At 43.9% G+C, this 27,054-nt stretch overlaps 1 protein-coding gene across 18 annotated transcripts in view; it reads left to right on the top strand.

The window, feature by feature from the left end:
• TSNARE1 (t-SNARE domain containing 1) overlaps positions 1 to 27,054 on the top strand; it is a 485,628-nt gene that overhangs the window by 42,304 nt on the left and 416,270 nt on the right. For 13 of the 18 annotated variants that reach the window (XM_049828073.1, XM_049827997.1, XM_049828034.1 and 10 more), the window contains one exon: positions 4,001 to 4,051. The exons of the other annotated variants lie outside the window; for them this stretch is intronic. The gene's annotated coding sequence lies outside the window, so the exon portion shown is untranslated. The remainder of the gene's footprint in view (positions 1 to 4,000; positions 4,052 to 27,054) is intronic. 18 annotated transcript variants of the gene reach the window in all.

The raw sequence follows: 27,054 nt of genomic DNA, 5'->3' as shown, positions 1-27,054 counted from the left end.
CCATTCCTACCCCTAGGAAAGAGGTTCTGACCCTGAAGGGTCTTTGCATCCTCAGTCTTTTGGACTGTAGTTACTGGATTGGAAAGACTCCAGTTGTCCAACTCTCTAGCTCAGCCATCTTCCACTGGTCCCATCTGCTAATTCATCCTCCAGGAGAAACAAAGTCGATGTCATGCCAGCAGGAACTGTCGTAAGCTATTTTCATGTCTAGTGCCTGGGCATGGTATAGGGGAAGGCATGGAGAATTCCCAGAAGGGCAGTTGAATAATGGAAGGTGATGGGTCCAGATGGAGCAGAGACTTCTTCAGAAAAGGGCTCCTCTTCCTCCCCTCCTGTTTCCACGCAACTGAGCTTTGACAGCGTTAAAACTTCAGGTAACCTCCTTTGCTTGCTCAAAATGGGGAGCTGGTTGCAATCCACTTACATCATATCAAGCTGGGAGGAATGTGGCGTCGGTACGGACAGTTGGTCCCTGTAGCGCATGTAGGACCATGCACGAAGACACAAGGTGGCTCGGGAGCGAGGATGTGAATGTTGGAGTGAGGAAGCCTGGGTGGTCTCTCCGCATCAGAAGTGTTGTTAGTAATACAGGTGCACAGGGCAGTGTCTTTGACGGTTGTTTGTCTTGGCACTGTCCTGGTTTCCAGCCCCGAGGTTATTTAGGTTTTAAGGGGATGGTGTATATCTGATAGGCATGGGTTGTGTTGCAGCTTGGGGACGTTCCTGGAGAACCCACCAGGCAAACTCCTCTAGATAGCAGCTGTATTGGACACTGTACAAGTGAGAGGAGATCTGTACCTCCACCTCATGGTTTTGTTGTTTTTGGTTTTGTTTTTTTTTTAACAAATACTGTGTTTTTGTGCTTGGATGGCATTTTCCATTCAAATAGGGAGGGAAGGAATGAACGTGTCGCCTACACCCAAGGTGCTGGGCACATAACTCAGGAGAATTACTCATAAAACTGCAACCTCATTATCCAACTATGAAGGATTTCTTCCACCAATTTCCTCGGTCTGGCCACAATCCTGAAATGAATCTCACCTAAACAGTCGGTACCATTTCCTCTGTCAGTGCAGGCAGAAGTTGTTTCGTTTTGTGGCTGAATGCTTCAGACAAGAAAAAAAAAAGGGGGGAGGGGAAGCCCAAAGTATGATACTTAAGTGAGTGCATTTGCTCTGGGTTTTAGAAACGGCTGTCTCCATCCCAATTCCAAGCAGATGATGGAGTACATCCCCTGGAAGCCCTGGATGGATTGCCATGATGTTGTCATCACAGTGTGTATCAGGATCTAGGGGTTGAATCCGTTGCAACTTTGGCCTCATTAGAGTTGCTCTTCCTCCTGCCATCTGAAGCTTTGGTGTGTGGTTCTTCCAGCCTCCCTGCCTTTCTTGTTGAATCTTAACATGTTTCCATCTGTCATCTCCTGCACCAGGTTTCCTGTTCCCAATCTTTGGCCATCACCACGAACGGCTGACATTGCTCTTGGGCTCGCTCATCCTGCCTGAACAGCGGGATGCTTTTCACAACGTTTGCTTTCCATATGGATCTCCCCTCTCCAAGTCTGCTGTTTTGCTCTGCTGGGGAAAAACACAGCTGCCCTGGGGTTTGTTTTGTACGCGCAAGTGTAGGTGGAGCAGATTGGAGAAGACTCAAAGCACCTGGGTGACTGGTGAGCTGTGTGGTTGAGGTGGTTTCCCCCCTGTAAACATCTCAGGAGGAGGGGGTAGCTTACTGTTTTGGGTAGCAGTTGGGATCTGGAATTATTGTGCCCTTGTGGGCACTGGTAGGGTGAGCTGATTTTTGGATCTTGTTGCTTGGGAGAGCCAGTGTGAGGCTTCAGGTTCTCTTAAGTGCATGCTCCTGTATTTACTTCTGATGGAGAATCACCTGGGTTTTAGCTGCTCTTAGCAATTTCCTGCAGTAAATGGGGATGGTGAGCATGTGGTGGTTGAAATCCAGACCTAAGTGCATCTCTTGCCGATGTTAAGATTCAGAAGGTCGGGGGTCTCTTACGTGCTCTTTATCATACTCTTCCTAAATTTCTTTTCCTGGCAGCTGAAGTCACAAATTCCCAGCGCTCAGCCACTGCTGCTTGTTTTCCTTCCTAAAGAAAGGGGGTGAAGGATGAGTGCTTTGGTATGCCCAGCAGAAAAAGCTTCCTTATAACCAGAGCAGTGATGATGTTGCTCAACAAGAAGTTGGAACTAGGATGTCCTAGGCTATACAAGGCAAACCGGCAGACTGCACATCACCTTGTCCTGCCTGTTAATATCTAAGAAGCTGGTAACACTTCTTCTGTCAGCTGCTAGTTATGGTTGGAGGCTTTTTAAAAGTTTCAGTTTGCCCCATGGGATAGTTTTACCTTGCCAAGAGGACATGAGAGTGCTGTTAGGGATGTCCCAGGTGTAGGATGCTGAAGGATGAGGTGGATTACCACTCATCTGCTCATGAAGAGTATGGTAAACAGGAGGGGATGGAGCGGGAGGATTGAGCTGAGTTGCCTGATGGTGATTTTCATAGGTTAAATGGGCAGGTAGCTGGGAATTACATCCTCGAGCTGTAACAACTCAATAAGATCAATGTTTACAAAACACCTCGCACAATTTGATCCAAATCTTGATTAAACCTCTAGGGTGGTTGTCCCTAGCCTGAACCGCTTGGTAACACATACATTTGTTGAGCTACCTTTTGATGTTTCTTGCAGCCAGCAACAAGAAGCTGCTGATACAGGAGGGGAAAGTCTGCTGTCACAGTGTGTAATTGGCTTGGTATGTTTGCACAGAGGTCACCGAAGGCTGGGATTGCTGCTCCGGGCAGATACAAATCATTGCTGCAATTTTATCTCCGAATTTTTCTGTCTGGGGAAATTGCATCCATTTTTTTTTAGAGAGCTTTGTATATAGAGCATGCATATAGGATGTATATAGCATTTATATAGGAAGTGTTTATTAAAGCTTTAAAAATACTGTTGTGTTCAGCATACAGTGACCAGAGCAGTATAGGAACTAAACGCAGTGTGTGAAGAAGGGCATCCTCCATCCTCGTTGGCGTTAATTGAACAATGCAAGTAGGTGTTTAATTAAAAGGCCTTTTGTGATAACAGACTGATGAATGGACACTGCACTTCTTTGTGATGGAGAAAATTAGGAAATACTGCATACTTAATAGCCATTGCAAGGTAGATGGATACATTAAGGAATCTACAATTTATCTGGCTAATGCTCATCTTGCACCATCTGAGTGTCTGCAGGTAAAACAATACAGCTTGTGGGTGCAGCGCCGGATTGCATCCTGAAAGCTGCCTGGTGCTGGGCAAATGTAGGACCTGCCTCTTGGGGTTGCACCAGCACTTTTTTCCTTGCAGGAGAATTGGGTGTTTTTATAGCCAAGGGGTGTTGTTTCTAGAAGGAGAGTCCTTAGAATAAAAGCTGAAAATGGAAGTTCTTGCAAGGTAGGAGTGTGTGTACGTGTGTGCAAGCAAGCATGAGAGAGAAACAACCTGCTGGTGAGAAATGCAAAGATCTTGATTCGCCAAGGCTCTCCATGTTCTCTCAAATTTGACGTAAACTGAAATGCTTAACTGGATTGTGGCCAAGTGTTCCTCCCACAGCAGGTTCAGGATCTTAAGGAAGACAGGACAGTTAAGTGATTCCCCTTTCCCACTGCAGGTTTTAATTAGTTACTTTTTGCAGGTATCTTGCAACTGATTATAACCCTCTACTTCTGCACCTTTGCTAATCTGGAAATCTTAAAACCCTTTAGCAGTTTTAGAGGTTTATATCCCCTTTCTTTTCAAAGGGAGGTGCTGTTCCCATACTCAGCAGTGATATTTTGAGGATTCAACCCTTGCTTTTGTACGTGTTTGTACAGCCCAGCTCAGAGGCTGCAGGTTGTTGCTGGACCCCAGAGCTAATGGCACTGAAGGTGTCTGTGTCCTTAGCCATGACATTGAAATAGTTTTCTTCCCAGTACTAATCAGTTGTCTTCCTTTTTCTTCCAGATTAAAAGGAAGTCTTGTGTGACCGAGGGATCAGGACTTAGGAAGCAATTGGTAAGAGCATCTCTGCAGGAGAGGGTCACCTGCACGTGGAAGGATGGGGCTCGGGGAGATGCAGATACAATTTTGCCCTTGAGGAATGTTTTTTTTCCTGGCTTTCATTTATAGAAGCTTCACCCTCTTATGGACATAGTTGCAAAAAGGGCAAGCTGGTTTATGAAAGTTTTGATGGTAAGGCTGGGGAGGGAGTCCCTGTCTCAGAGCTTTAGCGATATTTTCGTGTTCTCCCCGTGTTGTCATTGTGCTGGTCTTTTGATGGTTTCCTGTCTTTGATCTCCAGAGCTAGCTATGTACAGAAAAAATGAAATATGGAGAATGGCAGCGTTTTGAAACATGGGCACTTAAAAATGCGATGCAGAATTAGACTCATAGAACAGTTTGGGTTGGAAGGGACCTTTAAAGGTCATCTCGTCCAGCCCCCCTGCGATGAGCAGGGACATGTTCAACTAGATCAGGTTCGAGCTCTGTCCAACCTGACCTTGAACGTTTCCAGGGATGAGGCATCGACCACAAGATCTCTGGGCAACCTGTTCCAGTGTTTCACCACCCTCATTTTAAAAAAAACTTCTTCCTTATATTTAGTCTGAATCTACCCTCTTTTAGTTTAAAACCATTACCCCTTGTCCTATCACTACATGCCCTGCTAAAAACTCTGTCCCCAAATCCGCAAATTCCCTGAAGTCACCAAGAACCATATTGTTCTATAGGTCTAAGGTTTAACTTCATGTTCCTCATCTTGGAAACTCTTGCCAGGGTGAGCGAAGCCTTGTTGGTCTCCTGTGCAGTGTGAAAGGCAAGCAGGGGAGTGCTGGTTCCATGCCACGCTGGTGGGATGTGCATGCATCCCTTGGATGCTCGCTGGTCTGCTGCCAGGGGACTTGCTGACTGCTCCAGCAGCATGTTCACATGGTGCAGCTCCATTCTTGGTCTGGACAGCCGAAGCCAAGCTCCCTTGGCTTTTCCTGGGACTATTCTTTTGTTTTCCCTCCCATCTGGTTTACCGCCACTTGAAGGTGTAGGGTGCTGCTGGGGATTTACAAGACTCCTCCGTGGTGTCCCTTGAGACAGCAACTCTGATTCATCACCTGCAAGGCTTGTGTATGGGGAGAGAGCAGAGCTTTGAGTAATTTTCACGTTACCTGCGGCAGCACTGGCACTGAATCAGTGCGACGGGTGCCCCTTTTGATACAGGTGATGTTTCCCTAAATATCAGTGCTTATTGCCCCTGGATCTCCTTGCAGCAGTACTGAGTAAAGAGCATTAGTGCTCCTACTGCTGTCTGAATAGTCCCTCAGCATCACGTTTGGCTGGAGAGAGATAACATAAATTGTCCTCCTACAAGGATCTGGGCTGAAAACTAGAGGATTTGGCTTTCAGTACAAGTTAGTCGTGCCTTAAAACAAATTTTGCTGAAGGCATCTTTTCTCAGCTTTATAGCTTTCCCTTTCCCTCTCTTGCTTTGATGTGCACTTTCTTCTGTGTGGCAGAAAGGACCGGCTGCATGGGATTATGGCCTGGACCAATGGGTTAGAAAGCTGTAGTCTGCCCGGTGGTGGGGCAAATTGTTTTAGCAGAGAGGGGGGAAATAACTGTTGTGGCATCTCTGTATCTCTGACCCGTCTTGTTCTTGCTGGACCTGGAGTCACAAGCCTGATGCAGGGTGATGGTGGTGTGAATTATGAAGAACGCCAAATGTGATGAATGTGAAAGGCCCTTCACACTTTGAGAGATGTGTTGATGGTGTCAACCAAGCCGGGGTCAAGATATTTATCTCCCACCGGCTGTCGTGATGGTCCTTGGCTGCGTTGACAGCGTGTTGGCCCCCGTTGATTTGTTGACCTGTCCAACTTCATAACTGTTTCTGTGGTGTCTTTGTGCTCTTCAGCACTTGTTGATTGCCTTCTCCCCACTCTGTGTGTACCGTGGGTGTGTTGCTCTGCCCACGTACATGCTGTATGATGAGGAAAGTGGGTGGGAACTGTTTGGAGAGGGTGACCCCAGCTGCAGGTTGTGTACAGGATGCTCTTGAAAGCCTTGCTTTTTGGTAGCTACATGTTGGGCCTTTGGGAGCAAAGCTACACAAAGGCATCTCTTGCAGCAGAGAGGCCATATCTCTTTCTGTTGTGATTTGCTTTTTTTCACCTCATGATACCCTTTAGCTCCTTGATCTGCACCAAGCGAGCGCTGGTGAAGGCACATTTGCTGGAAGGATTGTACAGGGTGCAAGCACAGCGTGCTCCCTGGCCCCAGCCTGCTTCATCCACGTGGCCAAGTGTTTGCCAGAGGCTGCTGAGGTCCTGAGAGGCCACTCTATGCTAAGTACACCAGCAGGCTCTCCCTGGGGCTGTTGTTCAACTGGCCTGACCCATGCTTCAGCCATTCAGGCAATGCAAGTAAGAGGTTGATTGGGGCTAAGACTGTGCATGGATTCGTGTCCGGCTGGTAGCAGTAAGCATCAGCTTCAGTACTCGAACTTTTCTTGTGTGACCAAGTGGTTTTCTTTCTTCTTGTCTCTGACTGGTCATTTGTGCTCTCAGGTAGAGGCATGGTGATTGGAAAAATTGTGTTTTTATCGATGCATAAAAATACATGTGCATGCACACAACTATATATGAGATACCTTTGCTAAAGCAAATGGAGATGTAACATCCATGTGTTGATGCCCTTATTGTGCCCAGGTCCTTGCTAGATCTTGTAGCGTTTTCTCATTATCCCTGTCCTGGTCTTTGCCAAGTGTTGCTGTTGAGCCTCACAAATACTGTTTTCCATGTGGATACCCTTTTTGTCTCTAGGGGTGCTAAGGAATTGGGGATGTTGTTTGTCCAAGGGCACATACAAGGGCTCAGAGCTGGTGATGTGGACTTGCTGGTGGACTTGGGTTGCTGTTGCTCCTCTCCTAGCATGCTGCTCCGTATCCTCATTCCATGTGTGGTTCCCGGCTGTGGCGCTGCTCTGTGGGTTGCTGTCAAGTGTGTATGGAAGGCAAAAGGAGCCATTAAGCAACACCCTTGTGTGTCTGTCCCAGCTGTCAGCATGTGATGTGAACAGTGCGGTGACCCAAAAAAGCTTCTCCCTGGGTGGTGAGTTAATCTGGTACCTACCCACGCCTGCCTTTGTCTGGATGTCCTCATGTTTAGCATTCCGTATACCACCCACCTTAAAGCAATGGGCAGCGTCACCAGGCTGTTAGCATATTTTCTAGTTTTTTTTCAAACCAGTTTCTTGGCCAGCGTTTCAGCACTGGGGTGGTTTCTGGCCAGATTTCACCCATGTGGTGGTCCCTGCTCAGTGAGCAGGGCTGGCTTCGCCTCCACAAAGCCTGCGGCTCCCGTCTCGCTGCTTTTTCCCTGCATCCCAGCACTTGCATTCCTGCAAGCGAACGATATAACTGCCGTGTCTTTTTTGTAGCAAACTCTCCTCAAAGTGACAACCGTGGGCAAAAGCATGTTGATGTGGTGCATTGGGCTTGCTGATTCACTGGGCCGTCACCCTAATCCCTTTAGCGTTGAAAGAGATTGAAGAGCGTTGCTGCTCTGAGCTTCCTCGGTTGTCTTTCATGAGAAACGCTGCCTCCAAGTAACCCAGGATCTGCACAAATTCCCCAGTCTTCCCCGAAGAAGTAGGGAGGTGTTCTCCCACATTGGCAATGTGGTTTGGCTTTGGCAGAGCAGAACATGCAACTAGAGGGAAAGCTTTCCATGCTTGGACGCGAGCGTTGCTATCTGGCCGCGGGAGGTGTCTCACTCACCACATTGCAAAAAGTTTCTTGTGTTTTGGGAGTGCTCCTCAGATGGGGATAACCTGGGTGTTAAGGAAGGATTTATCTTTTTTTTTTTTGAGATGTGGGGGAATACAGGGAAGTGAACTTATAGTTATTGCAGTAACTATTGCTAAGGACAGCTCCTGGATGTTTGTCAACTTTAAAAATGAGCTTAATCTCCACTGCCTTTTAAGGGATTGATGAGAGCTTTCCTGTGTTGTTCAGGTGTTTGGACCAAGCACTGGCACCTGAAAATGCATTAACTATGGAAATCCAATGTTGTGCCCAATTCTTATCCTTCTGTGGCATCATGAGTCTGCTGGTGGCTGCTGCCATCACCTGTTTTCCAGCCTGTCAATGTCCTCTTTTGCAGCTCAAGTGGGATGGGGGAAAGATGAGACTGTCCTTGACCTCCCTCTGTCAAATGGCTACCAACTTCAGGTTGGGATGCTATGGCAGAGTTGATGATTTAGCTTTATTTATTTCAGTATTTATTTGAAGAAGTGGAGGGATTCTTTTTTTTTTTTTTTTCCTTCTCTTTTGACCTGGACCTTCCAGAAACTCAGGCTCCACAGTCAAGAGCGGGTGCTTCCTTGTCTTAAAAGCGAGGACATCTGTACAATCACCTTAATTTCTGCAGCGAGCTGCCAATGAATCTGTCCTATGTCAGGCCAGACTTGGAGGCTGCAGCCAAAGTTTTTCAGTGCACATCAGTGTATTTTGAATTATCTGTATCCCTGGGCCTTACAACTTTTCTCTTCTCTCCCCGTTGCCAGCTTTGGAATTTTTTTGTGTGTTTTAAAAACACCTCCTCCACACATGGGCAGGTTTCTGTGCCGGTTTGGGACAGCAGCCAGCATTTCTACAGCTGGTGCGTTGAGCGTTGTGCGAGGTTTCTGCAAAAGAGGCAGATCCAGATGTCCCTTTTTTTTCCTAAGCAGCGCAGAAGAAGCTGATGTGAGTTACTCTTCTGCATTTAGAGATCCAAAAAGCCGAATGTATTTATTTTTTAGCTGAATTGTGTGGCAGCTCTCCAGGCTACTTGCTGCAAATTCAAGGTTATTTTCTGGAACCATGGTGGGGATCTTTCCTCTTCTTTCTCTCCTCTTGCAGTATGTAAGGATGGCGATACTGTGTGAGGGGTGGTGTTAGAGCAGGTGCTCTGAGGGATGTGGATCGCAAGGAGGAATTGTGTGTATTTTGGAAGAGGATTTTGTTGGCAGCTACAGAGCAAAGGGAGACAGGCAGTGATTGCACAGGAATGGCCTCCGGAACCCCCAAAATACTGACCCAGCATCAAACAGAAAGACAAGGAAACCCTGTGGCACTATCCAAATCTGTTGTTATACTAATTCTAAGGGAAAGGACATCACTTTCTTCTAAAATGACAATTTTTCTATGAAATTTGAAATGGTGGTGAAACCTTGAAATTCTTGGTGACTTGCCAACTCAACTCCTTTTCCCACCCTCATCTTCCAGCCAGGTGCAACCTATAGCAGGGAAGGAGAGTTCACAAAATCAAGCAGGGCCGTGATAATGAAGAGGAGAGGCAATGGTATGGTGCCTGTCATTGAGGGAGAGCATTTCTGCATTTGAAGATGGCTTGAATCAATGTTTGCTGTTCTGCAGGTTGGCTCATGTCATCAGTCCTTGTCTCTTCAACAGTATAATTGCCTGAGATGATCTGCTCTGGCTCAAGCTGACCAGCGGGGAAGGATCTTGTCTTGGAAACTTTTGAGTTAGTAGTATATTTTGAGTTAGAAGAAAAAATGTGGTCTCTCTGTTTTGAGAGAGCAGCTGGGAAGCAGAATAAATAAATCCTTCATTTTTTGAAAAGAAACAGCACCCCCCCCCCCCCAAAAAAAAAAAACCAACAAAACAAGAAAGAAATAAAGAAAACCTGCAAACAGAGAGTTGAAAAGGCTCAACTTCAGTGCTGTTGCGTGTGAATAATATTCTGAAGCCCTCATTGCGATCAAAGCATCTTTGCCAAATGCAAAATATTGTCTGTGCCCGCCAGTGTTGTTGCTTCTCAACAAGGTGCAGTTGTTCAGTAAGTAGTTACAATTTTTTGGGGAAATATCTAGAAGTGATTAAAAAGTAATTTAAAATGTCTGTGCTTTCCCATTAAGCTTTTGCCAGTGGCATTAAACAGTCTGTTTCTTCCCCTGCGCTTACAACAAGCCTATTGTCACGCTGTAGGCATTTTTATGATAAAAAAATAACTTAATGTATCGACCAAAGCTCAGTTAACTAAAGCAACTGGAAGACCTCCCTTGGCAAACAACAACCTGCGGCTGGGGATGTTGATTTCTCTAGGGATTAGCAAATTTGGCATATCAGTGTATTTTTAAATAACTCCATAGCCTTACAGTGCTGGTTAGGGAAAGGGTGTTATTTCCATTCTTTCCCTGCCCCTTAAATTGGACGAGGAAAACCATGTGTTAAATACTTTTTTTTCTTCCAATTGCAGTAAAGCAACAAGGATAACAAAAAAAAAAGAAAAAAAAAAGAAAAAAAAGAGAAAAAAAAAAAAGGGTAAGCAGCTGGGGCAGACTGTGGAGTTGAGGGGTTACAGGTGTGTTAATGCTTTCCTGGGTCTGAAAAATGCCTACTTTGCCCATTATAGGAAAAACAAGGTTGCACCTCCAAAAGCACTTGCCATGTGTTGCACCCATGTAATAATATAAGTGGTATAAGTTATAATACAAGAGCTTGCGTGAGGAGCTTGAAAATGCTCTAAAGCCCTCTGGATGGGGTCCAGAGGTGCTGCTTTCATTGGGTATTTGGGGCAAATTTGGGGTCACATCTTTTCACATCCCTCTTGGTCTTTGCTAGGTGTTGTAAGCGCTTTTCCAAACCACACGTTAACTCAATGGAGTTTCAGTGAAGTGAATGGTTTCTTAGGGTCAGCTAGATCTTGTTGGTGGGGTTGGACTTTGTTAGACATGGGGAAGTGACCTGAATAAAACATTACTGGGCTTATGGGGGTTGTTCCTAGTGAGTGCTGTCTTCAGTCTAGAGAGGAATCTGGACTTCAGCTCCATGGGAATCCTTGGACCTGCTCTCCTTGAACCTCTTCTGTTGAGAAAACTTGGCTGAAGGCAACAGATGATTCATTATAAGCATTGACATCCCTACTGGCTGTTATGGTAAATGGGTATTTTCCATATGCTAATGGCTTGATGTCTCGTTTTCAGGTATCGGTCCAAAACCTTTTTTTTTATCTTCTGTGTTTGCTTCCCTAAATAATCACTGAAGGAAGAAAAAAGCTTGGAGGGTGCTGCCATAGCTGGTGTGCAAGGTACCATATAAAGCAAGGCTGTCTTGGACAGCATCGCTCATCCCATCGGTGCAGCGGTTGGTTGGTTTGTTGGCTCCCAGCCTGCGAATGCTTTCTGGCAGTTTGATTCTTTGGCCAGAGCTACTCCTTTTCATTAATGAAATCTGAGGACTGTTATGCTGAAATGCTGTCCTTTTCCACCTGTGCTTCCCTCTAGTTCTTTGGAGGTGTAACTTTCTTAGGATAGGGAGGCTTTCCAGTGTCTACAGTGAGGAGAAGTGAAAGCAGGTGAAACAAAGAAGCTCAACGCTGGAAAGCTCTACAAGACATGAAAACCTGTTCTTGCACAATGGTGGTTCCCAAATACTTCTGCTGAACCCCCAGCACATGCTCTTGAGCCATATTTCCATGATGGATGCCCATTGGGCTGTGCTGGATGTGGGAGTCAAGGCAGTGGGGAATTTTTAGAAGATGACAGTTGAAATGCTGTTCCTTGGCTGATCAGCATTTTGTCCAGATCTGCTCTGTAAAGGCTGGTGGCCTTGGCTGGGCTAAGTGGTCTAGTTGGCATAATTTCTCTTTTCTCTCACAACCACTCTCATGCATGATGTCTCTGGTAAAGAACTCAAATTGTCTTCTAAGAACTGTATTTACAATAAGCTATGCAATCTCTGCTGCTGCTAGAGGGTAGCCATAATTAAAAGCAAACCATGGGAGTTTACTGTCTAAATTAGCAGGTAATTACATAAGGTGAAAGAGGAATGGGGGTGGAGAATCTATAGGCTGATGGGTTATTTGCAATATACTCTAATAATTTTATTTTGTAATCTAATTTTAAGAAAACAAGGGGAGGAAAAAAGTTGGGTAGTAATCAGAGGAGCTGACTCATGATATTGAAAAGATAAACCATTTTCTCTTCCCCCCCCAAAAAAAAAGAGTGTGTTTTGAAATTGCTTTTGAAAGTTAATATTTACAGGACTGAAAGCTGATAGACTTTCTATTATGTCATAACTAATCTTGATGGCAAGGAGCTTTCTGACTCTGTCACACCCAGTTAAATCAGATTTGGCAATGCTGTGATTGGGTTTGTAAGTATCTAACGTTAGCCAAGGAGAAGTGCACTGGCAGAGACCCGTGCTATGAACTGTCCTATAATTTTCCTATGTTTTCTGCAGTAATATCTCCCTCTAATGAGCATAAAACAAACAAACCCCCAACTTTTAAAAAGTCATGACCTGGATAAAACTAACCCTAACTTTTCTGTCTTTTATGATTAAGTTCTTCTGTGGCTTTTTTATCCTGTTTCTTGCTGCAGATATTCTGAGGAAACACTGAGCTTTGGTGTAAAAAACAACCCTGTGTTTGTCTAAAAACTCTAGATCTGTTGACTTAAAGTAATTACACCTTTATTTTAATATATTAAATAAATATATGTCCAGCAGACCTTTAGATAACAGCTTTAGTGGTGGCACGTAATCTCATTCCTGAGCAGAGATGTAAGCTATAGGGCTACTTTGTCCCTAAGCCCACATAGTTGTATGAGCTTTTCAATCCCACTGCTCAAATGGAAAACTGGAAGGGCTTGTCCCCTATGGAAAGACATCAGTGAGCATGTGAGAGAGTTGGGAAAAGAGTCTCAGGAGGTTTAGAGAGTATCTGCTCCCTTATTTTTTAGTTGGCAAGAGTTTTGCACTGTTGTGGATCTTATTGCTGTTAGTGGATTTTTAAACTTGTTGGCAGTCTCATTTGCCTGCATGTCCTCAGCCAGCATCTTGGATATCTAGTAATTGGGGTTATGATCAAGGCAGAGCTATTTCATGTTATGCCTTTGTGGTTGCATCCACAGGTCCAGATCGTCGTGCTCCTCTTGTTGGATTAGCCCAGTTTATGGGAAACAACTGGGCTGTTAATAGTGTGTTAATTCACCAGGTGCGTGTTCATCCACTGGTGCTTAAATGTGTCTTCACTACTGCCAAGCTGAAAGCATCACTATTGCAGCATTGAAAAAAATCTCTTGTTGAAAAGATATCCTGTCATTGATCTCTTCCATGTTTGTGATGGGCATGTGTCCATTGCTTGTTAGCTGTGGGGAGCCTTGCTGGTTCTCAGCCTTCAAAGAAGCTCCTTTCCTGACCTAGAAATGCAGCCCTTACATTAGCCATTCACCACACATAGTCTGACGAGGCACATTAAAAACTACATAGAACTTTAATCAGTTTTTAAATACTATAGCTCCTTGCCAGCCCTGCACTCAGTGTGAGGGAAGCAGCTCTTGGCAGTGGTGGATAAGGGCAGCTGTTCTGCCTGGATGTCTGTGGCAAAGCGCTATTTTATGAACTCCTTTGCTTTTGGCGGTGCATGCTCCGCAAGTTTAATTTTGCTCAGCCTCCATGATGTGTTGAAGGTGGTGTCGCTTGGCTCCGTGTCGGAGGTGTTTTACCTTCTCCAGCTGAGGAAGAACGGGCTGAGTGTGGTGGTTGGAGGTGCCAAGGGAGATGCTCTGAGCTGGACATGCAGCTGAAGCCTCCACCAGCAGTTGAGCATTCAGGCATCTGCTCATTGCCTGCATGAGCCAGAAAGGACTGTCCACCCCTTACGCTTCCCTTCAGAGACTGCCACAACACACAACACCGTCGTCTTGTCTCTCTAACTTTCCACCTACATATCACAACTTGGCCACTGCTGCCTCGCAGTTGGACACAACATAAATTTATACAGAAGAGGAAAGAACCCAACTCCTGTGGGAGGACTAAGGCTGTGGATTTTTATCTTTCTGAACAAATTTCTACTTTGCAGGCCTTTTAACCATTGTCCAGTCTTCCCTGTGAGCACAGTAGAGATGTCTGGGCAATAGCCTTGTTTTTCTTGGCTCCTTGCCCAAAGTAATTTGTGGGCCTCTAGGGTGTCTGGGAAGGAGAAGCTGGAAGCTGCAATCTTAAGTTTCAGTGCCCAAAAGCTGAAGAAATGCTGTTTTTTTGGGACTGGTGTAATTATGTGCAAGCATGTTTTGGTGCATCTATAGTACCGCTGTGGCTGTTGCCTGTGTGGTCCAACCTCATCACCTGGGCATGTTGGTGGAGGTGCCCATCCTTAATGTCTGTCATCTCACATTGGTTTGATCTGCATTTTGCTCTTCCTGTTGAGATAGGGTATGGTGGTTTTCTGACCCTTTACATGTGGGACCGCCCACAGCAGGACTATTTCAGGATATCAGATGATCGTTCATGGTTGGGCATTGCTCTGTCTGTTAGTAGAATGAGCTGCAGAGAGCTGTGTGAAGTGGCAGCCCACAGCTTTGGTGTTTTCTCCTATTGGAGCCCTAGTTGAGACCTTTCGGAAGGACTTTGGGTCTTTGGGCTTGCCTCTGTAGCTATGCCATGCAGCTGTACTCGTAGCTGTAGGGAAGAGCTGTTGTTAGGGCACCTTTTGAAATATTCACATTAAATAGCAATTCAAGGCATGCCAGAGCTCTGAAATACCATGGAGAAGTGTTGTGGTTTCAGCCCGGCCGGCAACAAAGCACCATGCAGCCGCTTGCTCACTCGTCCCCCCCTGGCCATGGTGTGATGAGGAGAAAATATAAAGAACGGCTCATGGGTTGAGACAAGGACAGGGAGGGATCACTCACCACTTATGGTCATGGGCAAAAGACAGGGTCAACTTGAGGAAGAAACAAAATTGATTTAATTTACTACCAATCAAGTCAAAACAAGGATAATAGGAAGTAAAACCAAACCTGAGAACAGCTTCCCCCCACCCGTCTCTCCTTCCCGGCTCAACTCCACTCCCAGTTCTCTCCACCTCTTCCCCCTGGTGTCGGGGAACGGGGGTTGGGGTTGGTTCCTCACATGTTGTCTCTGCCGCTCCTTCATCCTCAGGGGGAGGACTCCGCACTCATCCCCTGCTGTGCTGTGGGGTCCCTTCCACGGGAGACAGTTCTTCATGAATTTCTCTGGCCTGGGTCCATTCCGTGGGCTGCAGTCCTTCAGGCACAGCCTGCTCCAGCGCGGGGTTTCCCATGGAGTCCTGGCCATCTTGTGGGGCATCCCTCCCCCTGCTCCGGCGTGGGCTTCTCTCTCCCCGGGCTGCAGGTGGGCATCTGCTCCCCCGCTCCCCTCCATGGGCTGGGGGGGCACAGCCTGCCGTCTGGTCTCACCACGGGCTGCGGGGGCGTCCCCTCCTCCCCGCCTTCCTCACTGACCTCAGGATCTGCAGAGGGGTTCCTCTCACATCCCAATCCCCTCACTCACTGCAGGTTCCCCTCTTATATCTGTTCTCCCACAGGTGTTACCACCATCATTGATGGCCTCAGCCTGGGCCAGCGGCAGTTCAGACTTGGATCCAGGGAAGCTTCTAGCAGCTTCTCACAGGGGCCGGCCCTGCAGCCTCTCCCCTGCTACTAAAATCTGCACCACACAAACCCCAAACAAGAACCTAAATGGAAATGGAGTGACAACATAGCTAAAACTTTTTGGCTTTTGTTCTTATTGAGCCAGCTGGCTTTTGTGTGTTGGCTGGTCTGCTTGATTAGACTGCTGATGTTCATCTTCTCTCTTGACTGTCAAATTCAATGTAGTGGAAATGTTAATCCTGACTGCGGTCACAATGCAAAGAATGATCTTCCAGTAAAAGCACATATAGAAGCCATCTTATGAATCTGTTTAGGTCTGAAGAACAAATCTGTACATGATGCTGTTCATGTTTTCTCATGTTATTCTATGAAGTCCCATCCCACCAGGCTGCGGAAGCTGGTTTGTGTTGTCTTCTACATCTACAGAATCTGCACAAGACAACTTCAGAGAGTCCTCCTCTTTCTTAGTTCGTGGAAGAGGGCTCCCGTTGAGTTTAAGGGGTTTTTAGTGGTCGTATGTGGTGTGTGGGAAGAACGACCTGATTTCCTGTCACATCTCCAGTCTGGGCTGGTCAACATCCCCTTGCTTGGACTTGCCAAAGTCCATAGACTCTCTAAGTTATTCCTCAACAGTTTGGAACATGGAGATGTCCTTTATTGTCCTTCATTTCCAGGCCATAACTTTGTAGGATCTAAGCCATAATCACAATTCCTTGAAGTTTTAAGGAGCTATCTCATTCTGCTTGATCTCCTGTATGTGCTGTCACGTCTGCCTATCAGGGTGTTCCCAGCTGAACTGGGGCTCCATGTTGCTACAAGATTTTCTGGTCTGCTTTCAAAACACCTTCTCTCCTTCTCCCTTACCTTCCATTTGCACGACCGTAAAGCTGTTTCTTTTTTTTTTGGTGGCTTTTCTGAGAGCTTGGACTCTTCTTTGTTTTTCTTTCAAGTCCAATTCACTCTGGGTAAGGCAGAGCTGGTGGCAAAGTTGCCCTCACTTTTTGAAGTTTGTCCTTTGTGTCCAGGACGCTTTTGTAAATGGTGACATTTAGCTGGCTTCATGTTATATGGCGAGCAGCAGAGCTGTCATTCCTGCAGGATTGTCCATCCAAACTCAGCAACACCTTGTTAGACCTGTGCTGGCGTCATTTACCTGTTAAAAGCAGTTTGGGAATCGCTTCATGGTCTGTAGGGCAATGCTTTGCCAGAGTATAAAAGTCTCAATGCAGACATGGATGGCAGAGATTCCTGTGCCGGTGAACGTGGAGTGTCAAGGAGACACAACCAGTGTTTTGCAGTTCTCCAGAGTGGTTTTTCTATTAGTGTATCTGATGAGACTGAAGGAAATAGTTTTGGTTATTTAACTGATGGTCTATTTTGGTGACATTTTCCATAGGAAGGGGAACAGGGGCCTGACTTGAAATATCTTCTATGAGGGCTAACATCTGGAGTGGAACATTTTTCAGTCCCACACATTTATTTATTTTTTTTTTTTTTTTCCTGCTTTTTGGATGGATGGGCTGAAGGGCAAATTAGTCGATGGATACTGTGTGCTCCCAAGTCAACAGCAAACTTGGAATAGTACACTAAGTTTGGGTATCTAAATCTGGAATTAATTCTTCCAGTCCCAGGACCCACACATGTCACTCCAGTTGGGTGATGCTTTGACTCTTGGGTGGTGCTCCAGATCTGGTTCTTTCACAGAGAAGGACACAGTCTATAAAACTGACCCAGATGCTCTACATGGAGCCTGAGCATGTGTGATTAGTGCTCTCCCACCCAGGGAAAGCGTGTCAGGTTCACGGTGGCACATTTGATGTGTACATGCACCGTTGAGCATCTGACCTCTACTGCTCTTCTGCAGAAATATTTTGTCAGAATTTCCCCCTCTCCCCGTGTATTTGATGAACAATGTGCAAACTTCAGAAGCATTTGATTGAATGATAAGATTTACCTCTGAAGCGGAGCTTTTGCTTATGAGCAAACCTGTATTGGGACAGTTGGAAGGAAAGTTCATAATACCACCAAAGTCTTTAAAACTATGACCCTGCTGTCCTCCCTTCACCCCAATTTCTCAGGTGTGACAAGCTTGAAAGCTAGAAACCTCTCTTTGACTACACAGTAGACATGACATGGTGCATATATTTTTGGAAAACGAGGAATAACTGGTATACTACTGAAGGGAGAATACTACTGATGGTACATTACTGAAGGAAGTCCCGCTGTTGCTTTTTTTTCTTTTTTTTTTTCCCCAGAAGCTACAGAATTTACTGCACTGTTAATGTACTGAAAGAAAACGGTAATAAATTAGTCTCTGTAGCCAATCATACTTGTAGTACAGAAGTGCTCATATTTATGAGTGGTCAAACATGCAATAGTGTCCAGAGATGTATAGCAGTGTTTACAATAGACCATAGCACTATATGATTTATCACAGTGCACTACATAGCAGGCTATAATGTGCATTGTAATTAGTGTAATGTACCCTGTAATAGCTGTGAAATAAATTCTGCACTGAAGCTTTCAGCCCCAAAACACAGGATCTAATGCAGATTCCACAAAGATAAGGGGGAAAAAAAAATCATGTAAGGTCATAAAGGCCTTCAGGTGAACTCTGAAGTACCTATGTACATAATCTATAGGTCTCAAGTTTGTGGGCAAAATATCTGTTACCCTTGCAGTGGGCACCCCTTTCCTTCCATGACACGGAATTTTTCTCTGCCCCACAGGCTCATTCTTCCTGTGTCAATCCAGGTAGGACTGGGAGATCCTTACTGATTAATTAATTAGCCACCCCACATCTTTGCTTGTACCTTCTTGGTGTGGCTTTTCTTAGCACTTGGCAGTTTTAGAGAGAGGATGGCTGGAGATCATGTTTTGAAGCTCTGTGAGTATCTTCTAGTTCCTTATCTGTGGTGCAGCTGGTATTTAAATGTGCCAAACCCCATCATTTTCAGGTGGGAGTGGGTCTCCACTTGGACTTCTAAAACATCTTCTGGTGCATTGCTGAATGATGCAGCCAAAATCAGCATTTTTGTGTTTTGTTTTTTGTTTTTTTTTTTTTTTTTTTACCCTTGGAGGTCTTGTACAACTATGTCATGGTCAAGTACTAACGTTACCTAACATCACACTATTAAAGTACTGTCAAGTCCTAATGTTTCTAGTTTGTAGACAAGGGACCTGGTTCCTGAAGGGCTTTCACTCTGAAGTGGTGTCAAGAAGGACTAAGCTGAGATGCCCTCTGAGTGCTTGGGGAAAAGGAGTTTTCTAGTTGATGTAGGATGGAATTTATTTCATTATTTACTTTCTCTCTATCTAGTATAAGGGCTTTACTTTTATTTTTATAAAGAACCTTTATTATTTAGATCCTTATTAGGACAGAATTTCATTTTTGGGGCTCGCGCTGTAGTTTTGTCTTTCTTCTTCTTTGTTTTTTTTCTTTTTTTTTTCTTTTTTCCTTCTCTCACTATCTGGCTTTCGCTGTATAGATCATGAGTATTTGATTGGGGGTGGAAGAGTCAAACCAAAGCAAATTTATTTTGTCTGTCAGACTTCCTCTTCATAATATTCTTCTCTATGTAAAAGATGACACAAAATCAATCTCCCAGTTAGCTTCGCCATTCTGCTTGCAGCAGCTTTTGCTCAATGATCATTATTTTTTGTTTGGTTGCATTTTATTCTTTAATGTGTTTTCAAATACATCATCAAATAACAATACTTGCGAAGGAGGAGATCCTCCTTCCATTTGAAGGTCTGAGTGCAGATGTGAATTCATATGGCCTTTTTCTAACCTTTTGTGATCATGTTGTAGTGGTTTTTTAGATAGGGATACAAAGGGAAGGAGTTGAGTGACAGTCAAGAATGAAGAACAAGGATATTTTATTGCAGAATGGGAGGTGACTTCTATGTTCTTTTTGAAGCAATAAATTTGTGAAACCTTCTTCCAAATATCCTTTAGTTTGTGCTCCCATTCTGTTAACTTTTCTTTTCCATGCTGCTCCTTCACCTTTTCAGGTTCTCCATTGTCTTTGTGATAGACTATGAAAGCAGATGCATGGTTGTAAGTGAAGTGAACCGAAACATGAATTCTTAAAACTACTGTTCCACTGATGTAATTCACTTTTTCCTACGTGCTTTAATTCAATACAAGTTCTTTCATACTATAATTTTTAATTTTAATAGACTTTTTGAGAGCCTTTATATTTGTAGAGTTCTGGATTCAGGAAACAGAAAAAAAGAAAAAAAAAAAAGAGTGGATATCATTGAGCTTCTAACCAGAACTGAATGAACTAGTCTCTTAAAATATTTTGTAGTCAAAACTTTGCAGGACCTTTTCATTTCCCTCCACATAATAAAGACTAAATATTAACTCCATGATCTGAGGTACTGATCTGTAAAGATTGAGGAAAGTGATTTTTGTTGAGAAAGTATTAGAGAACTGACTGATGGCAAAGGGTGATGAGCAGGAGCACTTGGAGCCAAAGTGAGCCCCACCAGCAAGAAGATACAGAGGCTGGTGATTTAACCCCCAGTTGGTTTCCTGGAAGGTCATTCTTCGCATAAAAGTCCAAATCAGTGAATTTTAAGCCCAAAGTCAGTGAAGGACCTAAATGTGAATCTGAACATGAGTCAGCAGAGTGTCATTGTGCCAGAGGAGGTCAACCATATCCCATGTTAATAAAAGTATAGCCTGCAGGTCAGAGGAGATGATCCTTCTCCTCTGTTTGACGCTTGTGAGGCTGCGTTTGGACACTGTCCAGTTTTAGGCTTCCCAGTATAATAGAGACATTGGTATGTTGAAGCATCTCCAGGGGAGGCCACCAAGATGTCTAGGGCCTGTAGCCCAGGATGTACGAGAAGGGATGGTGAGAACTGAGTTTGTTCAGCCTGAAGAGGAGATGTCAGAGGGGAGAGCTTATTTTTGTCTGCATCTTACCATTACTGTTTTTGAGGACTGGAGCAGGGACCTGGAGAGGTTGTGAGATCTCCATTCTTGGAGATACCCAAAACTTTACCGCATAAGGCCTGAGCAACTGTAACTGGAGCTACTTGGAGGAGGACAGACATAGAGACTTCTAGAGGTCACTTCCAACCTAAATTATTGTGTGGCTCTAAGTTTGCCTTATCTTAGGGGGCAATGTCAGACTATTCCTACTCTATGGAGTGAATCCACAGAGATTTACCTAATGTTTGGTAGGAAATTGATGGTCTCTAGAAGTCCTCTCATGGTAACTGTGAAATTATCCTTCTTTCAGTTCTTCCCTTAAGCTATTGAAGAGATTTATTTCTTGAACGGGTATTCCCAGACTGGGAGTTGCAGTTCTCTAAGTAGGATTGGAAGCTGGGTGAAAACGTGGCTGTTGGGATGATGAGACAGCAGTCAGAAAATGGGTTATCAACACAAAAGAGACGTCTTCTGTAGAGATCCAGGAACTGATGATATGCAGTAGCATTCATCCTCTTGCTCGAAGATTTTTGTAATCAAATTATATTTAGCACTGTCTTCCGATGTGTCCTGTTGATCTTTTTGGTGAGTGACGGTTTCATTTGCATTTGTAGATCTAAAAAGCTTCTCACGGTGTTTTTTGGTTGGTTTTTTTTCCTTAACATGCAAGGTGATATCAGTTTCTGTAAAATGACAAGCTAAAATATTATAAGTTTCCAGCCTTTGAAGATATCTTAGTTCCTGGGGAGATGAACGGCTCTCCTAAAGGTGTTACAACTCACTTCTGAAATTGGAAACCACAAGATTTTCTTAAGATTTCTCCCTTCTCCAGCAATGATTAATTACTGCTACTGTAACCAAATGGATTGAATGGCCTGATGTAAATCCAAACACGTGGAGACCTTTGCTCATCTTTAATCATCTGCTGTCCAGTGCCGTGGTGGAATAAATTATTATTGTTATTATAAAAGCTACAATTCATCTTCCTGCAGCCAAGCCTCACAGCCAAATTTTTATATTTTTTTCTTCCTTGAGACATAGTAGTCTTTTTTTTCTTTTCTTCCTTTTTTTCTTCTTTTTTTTTTTTCTTTTTGTCTACCAGTATAAATGAAATTAAGAGTGTTTGCAGTGGTCCTTTAGCCATACAATTACTGCTCATCACAATCTGATTGCAGTGGTTTCTATTCAAAATGACCCAAACCATAATAGCTCTGTGCATACTTCCTTCTGCTCTTGAATATTTCATTTTTAAGCAAACACTTCTCCTTTCCCTTCTTCATATCACTTCCCTTGATGCATTGGCAAGAGCTGGTATGAACACACAGGTATTTTGTCCTGATGAGATATTTGGCAGGTCTTTATTAGCCTTTTCAGTGTCATTCTCCTGATGTGAGCCGAGGATCAGAAGCTGGGTTATTTTAGGGGACTTTTAAGACAAACTGTAAGCTGCCTTAATTCCCTTTCTTCCTCTGTGTATGCAAGGGCTACATTGTGGAAGCCACTGGAATTATATCTCTTAACAATATAGCCTTTCATCTTTTTCAAGCTGTAATATATATATAATCCAGCTGGTTGGTTTATTACATTTTTGTAGCTGTCAAATTTTTACAAAGATTAAACTGGGAAGAAAAATGCCTTCAGAGTGAGATCTCGGAAGGTGTGAAACAGTCTCTGAGGAGGGGCGCTGGAAGCACTGTGGCTTGAGTAATTGCAAAGTCCAGAGGATGGCAAAATACCTCCGGGGGACATTGATGTCTGGGTGACCTGGCTGGGATGGATTAGCTCATGCTGGGGGTCATCTTCTCCAGATGCAGGTGCTCACAGGATGGTGGGTCCTGCTGGGAGGAGAGTTGGCTATTGCCAGCAAGTCTGTTGGATTCACAATATCTTTGAGATCTGTTTCCTATAAAACAGCTTAAGCCTCTATGTGCTAGTAGGCTGCAGGGTGTGTTCCCGTTTATCGATGGCTTCTAAATGGTTAATTACTGATATTCCCTTGCTTGTTTAAAGGATTTAATTGCCCTCTTTCCAGGGAGACCTTATGGAGCATTTCAATCCTTAAAGTGGGCTTAAAAGAAAGATAGGGACAGACTTATTAATAGGGCCTGTTGCGATAGGATGGGAGGTAATGGTTTTAAACTAAAAGAGGGGAGATTCGGACTAGATAAAAGGACGATATTTGTTGGTGAAACACTGCACAGGTTACCCAGAGAGGTGGTTGATGCCCCATCCCTGGAGACATTCCAGGTCAGGTTGGACGGGGCTCTGAGCAACCTGGTCTAGTTGAAGATGTCCCTGCTCATGGCAGGGGGGTTGGACGAGATGACCTTTAAAGGTCCCTCCCACCCCAAACCATTCTATGATTCTATTATTTCCTATATGATTCCCTCACGCTTCTTGGTGGTCTTAACCCATTTCCCGGGTAGGCAGCTGAGACAGACTTTGCTCAGTGTTCTGTAGCAGAGCTGGCAGGGGTAGCACATCCTCACCTCTTCCAGGCAAATGGGTTGGTTTGCAGGTGAGTTGGCTAATATTTATTCTCTTTCCTAATAGAACAGCCTAGATGAGCGTCAGTAGGTGCTCTGATAACCTGTTGTTAAAGGTTTGCTGATCGCTCAAGTATTTTTAAATGTGATTTTTCTTTATTCTGGAGGACAGTTCATTTTGAGGTAAGCTGAGCCCCTGAGGGTATCTCTGGGTACCCATTTTTTCATTTTTGTGTGTGAACAGGACTTCTGCAAGGATTTAAGGGGTTGTGCAGGTGGTCTTATGAGTACTGGCTCAGGGCTAAAATAGGTGGACCAAATGCTGATTGGTGCAATATAGCTCTTGGAAGCAAGAGCTGACAGTTGTTTTTCAGACTTTCAAGGTTTTCCTAATGGAGATGCTACCTTTAACTCTGGTTTTGTGCAGTCTGTGCGGGCATACTCGGGTTCTGCTTACCGAAGCCCCCTTCCTGCAAAGATTGACTTTCTTTTTCCATTTCGAGGAAAGAATGTCTTTTCATAGATGATGGGAATGTGGGGAATAAATGATGCAGCAGCAGATTTGAAAGCTTGTCTCTGTAAATGGTAAGGGCAAATTCAGCATTGAAAAAAAATAATAGTTTTAATATACATCTTGTTGGAGTCTTGAGCTTCGTTTGTGTGGTTGTACAAATGTAAGCAAGAAGCCATGTCATTTCTAAAGAACTCAACAGCTTAGTGTTGCTTTTCCCTAGCAAAGCTAAATATATTGTATGGTGTCTGAGACCTCTTTTTCTCTATGGCAGAGAATTTTCTCTTCTTTATACATTACTCCACTTTACTGCAGAGGGCTTCCTTTGAATCACGCAAGACCTGATTAATCCCTTATTCCCATATAGTTATGAATCCTTACTGGATCAACTCATCACCATATTTCAAGGTAATAAATTGAGCTCCGTCCAGGTTATCACATGAGGTCCTTCCAGAGACAATCCTTACTATGTAAAAAAAGTTAATTCTGCTTTTTGTGATTAATAGAGAACTGGGGCACCATTTGCAAGAGTATGTCCTGAATGCTTTTTAAAACTGTATCTTCCAAAAAAAATTGTCTAGCTCTCTGTATTATTTGATCTCTTATCTGTTACCTTCACTGTAGAAAGTGCATTGCTGCATTTCAGCGATAACCTTATTCCTGTATATCTGAAGCAGTATTGCTTTAGGTTTCTGTAGTGCCTTTCATCGTAGCATCTCCAGCAGCTTTGCAAGTGTGCTGGAAAGTAGGTCAGTGTTATTCTCGTTTATAATATAGAGGCTGAGTCTTTAGGTTTCTCTGTAACCAATATTTTGTTGTTTGCAAGTGGCTCTAGCTGCGGACAAGTTGCCGATTTCTTACCTTCATTTGGCAGTTATGAACCTCCCCCTCCTATCCCCTGTGCAATTGCAAACCACTTTCGAGATGTTTGAGGAGAGGCCCGCTGTCATATCAGTTGGTACCTAACTTGCAGGCTGGGCTTTTTTTGTGGTGTTGTTCTCTACAAAATCCCTTCACCTTTGTCTCCAGGAATGCTCAGCAATGTGTAGAGTGGGGAGTAGAATGTGAAAAATTATCTCAAATGCAGCAAATAACTTGACCTTTCCTTGTGTTTGTTATAGACGTGAATCCTGTCTGGATCAGCTCATCACCATATTTTAAGCTAATAAATTGAGCTCCGTGCAGATTATCACATGGGGTTCTTCCAGAGACAATCCTTACCATGTAAAAAGGTTAATTTTGCTTTTTGTGATTATTAAAGGTCTGGGGCACAATTTGCAAATAAACTTGACCTTTCCTTGTGTTTGTTTTTCTTTGCATTTTATAATTATTTTTTAAGTTCTGTAGCTGCCCAGGAGAGGCCGATTCATCAGTTGGAGGTGAAGGAGCCGTCCTGCAGGAGGACCTGTATCAGTCCCTGTTATAACTCATGCACTTGTCTAATTCATTGCCTTTACCAAAGTGTTGCAAAAATCATTTGAATGGTTTACCCAGAAGCTTTCTGCTTCCATCGTGTTCCCATCTTGAAGTACCCTTATCTTTTATGAGTGGTCTGCTGCTAAATTCAGCTGGGTCCCCCCATCTCTGTACACCCCCCTGCCCATTTTCCCTCCTCCCTCTTCAGCAGAAGTAAAGCAGTGGTTGCCTTTCCTTGGAGATCACAAGTAAAATATTGGAAAATAACCTGCTTATAGTATTATCATCCCAGAATGATAAGCATTCTGGAATTTCTTTTGAAGCTGTGCAGATACTCTGACCCCTTACAGAGTACCGGGTGTTTTATAATGCTAATGGATGTGTGTAACGAGGCTTGGGTTTATTGAAAGATGAGATCTGTGGTGCACTCTGCACCCATTTCTTGGAAGAAGAACTGGAAAACGACATTTTGGTGTGTTTAGCACCTGGTTACGCAAAATACATGGTGTTTTGAGGAGCAGTTTTGAGTGATCCTTGAATAGGCAGATAGAAAGACTTCTGTGAAATTTGTAGCACTTTAGACATGGTAGAGTTGATTGGGGTCATTGTATCCCCTTTTAAGCTACTTTTATGATGTTTTTGTAGACTGTGTTGTATGGCTACAAAAGCCATCCACAAGAGCATCTACTCTGGCTTTACTCCGTTTCCACCCTTTTTCCACCTACTGTATGCTATTAACCACCCAGTTACCCTCGAAAGGAACGGGAAGAGTGTTTCTAAGGGTCCCATGTCTGTATGATAACAGAGATTTTGTTAGATGAAAATATCCAGATGAATTTAGGATGTGGATTGCGCAAGCAGCCCACCCGTTTCACGCTGTCTCGGAAATGCCTGACTCCAAAGCTGGCAAGCAGAGAGGATTTACAAGATGAATAAGACGGGTCTTCTCCGTTTGGACTTTGTGTGTGATCTAGAGGAGCTACATGGAGGTCCTTTGGACTTCTAGATGCCTTTAGAATTTCATGTTTTAGATTGCTGGGCAGAAAGACTTGGTGTCATGGTGTCTTCGGTGAGAGACAAAGTAGTCCATAGGACGCAGGCTGAAAAACACTGAGCTGAAGTAATTTGAAGTTAAGTGGAAAGCATCTAGTACTCTCAGTAAATTTTGGGATAGGCCCCCGTTGCCTGTGAATAACTATATGCCACTGCTTGCAGCTAGGTTGGAAAGTTGGACTCCAAACACGTTCCTGAGAAGCAATCTGCTTTATTTTCTGGCCAAAAGATATCAACGTCTATTCCATTTTTGGTCCATTTCTGTTGCTTCTAGAAGCAGTGATGATGTGTTGATTCCCAGAACATGCACTTACTGCGGATTGCAAAGGCGTGACATCTACTGATGCATCAAAATGTCCCTGTTATGCATTAAAATGTGCTTTGTTTGGCTGTGCATATTAAAAATCGGTCTTCTCCCCTTTTTCCCCAAGATCAAAAAGCTTCAGGGAATTACAAAGTTGTAAACAACTACAACTGTTCATAAATTGAATAGTAAATAACTAAATCTAGAGAAGTTTGCTTTTTCCTGCCGCAGAGTTGTAGTTGGTTTTGGGGTAGGACGTAACAGCAGGATAAATTAATAAGTTTGCTAGTTACATCTAAACTATTTGGAAAGTTAATGCATGAAAATAAAATGTAGAAGCATCTGACTCTTTTGACATATGTACTACCCCTGCTCCTGTCCCTTCTTTGTGTGGAGTTACCATCCTGGAGATGAATAGTTGTCCAGAGTGGTACATCTCAACAACAAATCTAATAAGGACATTTAATGAATGTAATAATATATGTGTTAAGGTCACCAGTACTACACCGGAAAGAATACGGATCATGCTGTTTAAAAGGGCTGCAAGATAGGTTGCAAACCACTAGTCAGATTTATTTCTTTGAAAATAATTGCCATCCTTGCAGGCAAGAGAAGGTGCCTGCAGAGAGCTCCGTCCAAGGCCGACTTGCTGTTTTAAAGACTCTGCACTTGTTTTAAATAACATAATTCCATGCCAAAAAGCTATTGCTCTTAGGTAGTTTAAAAGTTGGTATTTTTTTGCCTTTTGTTTTTTTTTTTTTTTTTTTTTTTAAATCAATTAGCAGAATAAAAATGTCACTGTTATATATAGGCTGTGGAAACTCGATGTTAGTTTTCGACAGGATGTTCTTCTAAGTGAACACAGCTAAGGACAGAGCTGCCGAAGGA

The sequence above is a fragment of the Accipiter gentilis genome, chromosome 2, assembly GCF_929443795.1.
Source record: "Accipiter gentilis chromosome 2, bAccGen1.1, whole genome shotgun sequence".
NCBI classification, from domain to species: domain Eukaryota; kingdom Metazoa; phylum Chordata; class Aves; order Accipitriformes; family Accipitridae; genus Astur; species Astur gentilis.
Note: the sequence above shows the minus strand (reverse complement) of the source record. Positions and strands in the feature narration are given on the sequence as shown.